The 2,107-nt window shown below is 49.5% G+C and overlaps 1 long non-coding RNA gene across 1 annotated transcript; it reads left to right on the top strand.

Moving 5' to 3' along the window:
* Positions 1 to 551: 551 nt before the first annotated feature.
* On the top strand, positions 552 to 1,178 carry LOC113980709. The gene is made up of 2 exons (XR_003538204.1): positions 552 to 710; positions 1,065 to 1,178. It is a non-coding gene; the product is annotated as an uncharacterized LOC113980709 (long non-coding RNA).
* The last annotated feature ends 929 nt before the right edge of the window (positions 1,179 to 2,107 follow it).

Genomic DNA, 2,107 nt, shown 5'->3' with positions numbered 1-2,107 from the left:
CTCTGATAATCTGTGGACCGAGTATCTAATGCTGCAAATGTTGTTTGGAAACTTTTAAGCCCTGTCCTGTTATGCAAGAAATGAGAAGTGAACATTTATACACTTGCAGTTTGAGCTGTACTGAACTAAGTCTGTGGAATGCATTGTGAGATGTAAAAAACCAACAAAACCGCAAAAAACCCCAACCCCAGAACCCCGAGTCTCAATAAAGCTTCTAGACATAACGTGCCCTGGGTACTTTGGTGTCTGAGGCAGCTCTAACCCCTTGTGTTTGTTGGGAGGTGGTGGGGTGGCTCCAGGTGGTGCAGCCGTGTCCCTCGGCTCCTCCCGGCTCCTCCTCTCCCGGCTCTGGAACCAGGTTGGGCAGCTCCAGCTCCAGCTCCCAGTAAGTCTGAGGGGTCTTGGTTTCTTTGGGTTTTGACACAGTGTTGGAGGCCATTTTCTGCTTGGAAGGGAATTGTAAAGCAAGTCCCAAGAGTCTTTCCAGATCGACTTGCTATTTGGATTTAAGAACTGGACATGGAAAACTTGTATCCAAATTTATTTGACAGAGATTTTCATTTAATGGCATCTTGACCATTGAAAATATAAATTCATGCATTAATGTTTTAGTTTACAGTATAATACAGCGTTCCTTGGAACACTTCATACGTGAAGCCAGAGCAGAGAAACAGAGACTGTGTTTTCCTGACACACACTATTGCTTTAAGGTACTTTTCACATCACTTGATTAGTTAATTAATTAATTCTGCCACACGACTGCAGTTATTTGGGATACAATCACTGTGGAAGGAAGGCAGAGATGATTGATCAGAGCAGAGCAGAGGAGCTCACTGATGTCCCCACGTGACAGAATAGGGTTGGATCCCAGAGGTTTCCCTAAAACCAGACTGCACAGGGACTGCTCTGTGTGTGCCCAACTGCTCTGCTGTGCAGTCATATAAGGCATTCAGAAATTCAGCTGTAAAAAAAGGGGATTCTTGGAGGTTGCTGAAGCACTTTCTGTGTTAAACAAGCAGGAATCCACTCCTTTAACGGGATGTTTTCGCTACTTTTCCATGCAGTGGCAGCAGAGTGGCCTTGGCAGGAAGGTTCCAGAGCTCAAAGCCTGTTGTCCTGAACTGGGACTAAAGCACTATTTAGCATTGCTTTGCAAAGACTAAATGTAAGTAAGTCTACATGGTTTGTTTCAGCCTTTATTTATTTTAATTAACAAAGAAAGGTAATTTAAAAATCTGGTAGTGGTTCCACCCCAGGAATTTTAAGTAGCTTAAATGCCAGTTTTGACATTGCCCACGTTTGCTGTTCCTTTCTGAACAGTTCCCGTGGAAAAAGCTGAACTTGCTTTTTCCAAGTCCACCGTCCCTGGGGGTTTTTGGTTCTGGCAGAAGGTTGTAACAAAGGGAGAGTGACTTTCCTTTCCTTTTGGGAATGTCTGTGGTCCCAGTGCCCCCGGGGCAGCTCTGGGCTCAGTTCGGCTGGGCCGAGGGGCTCCGGGAGCAGGAGCAGCTGGATGGGGAGAGGAGCCCAAGGACCCTCCAGGGACATTCCAGGGAGCCCCTCTGGAATGGGAAACAGGGCTCCCTGGGGGCTTTTTCCAACATTCTGGCTGGCCACTGCCTGTGGAAGCAGCTCCCTGTCAAGCACGTTTTCCCAGGAAGAGCAGAGGGCAGGAGCTCTGCGGGAATGAGCCTCGGTGTGGGTGTGAGTGTGCCCGGGTGTGATACCCTGTGTGCCCCCTGCTCCGGGGCAGTGCCAGCAGCTGGTCCCTCTGGCAGCACGGAATGCTGCTGGAATTCCCTGGGGAGGTACTAAAGGCCAGGCAGAGCCCAGGGCTGGGGTCAGTCCAGCTGGAGCAGGGGGCGGCTCAGCCCTCCTGGGCCCAGAGTCGTAGCACCGTGTGGAAAGCAGGTGGTGGGAGGCAAGGCTGGAGCCCAGACTGCTGGAAAAGTATTCCAAGGCACTTCATGGATAGAAATTTAGCCAAATGTATGTATTTAAAAGCAAAATGGACTTAAAAAGGTGATACTTTGCTCATCCAATTCCAGAAAGCTGCAGAGTGCCCCCCTCCTGCTCGGGAAAGGCTCCCAGCTGTCCTGGGGGCCCC

The sequence above is a fragment of the Neopelma chrysocephalum genome, unplaced genomic scaffold, assembly GCF_003984885.1.
Source record: "Neopelma chrysocephalum unplaced genomic scaffold, ASM398488v2 Primary Assembly neopelma1_95028, whole genome shotgun sequence".
Taxonomy (NCBI): Eukaryota; Metazoa; Chordata; class Aves; order Passeriformes; family Pipridae; genus Neopelma; species Neopelma chrysocephalum.
This window is presented reverse-complemented; position numbering and strand designations above follow the sequence as displayed.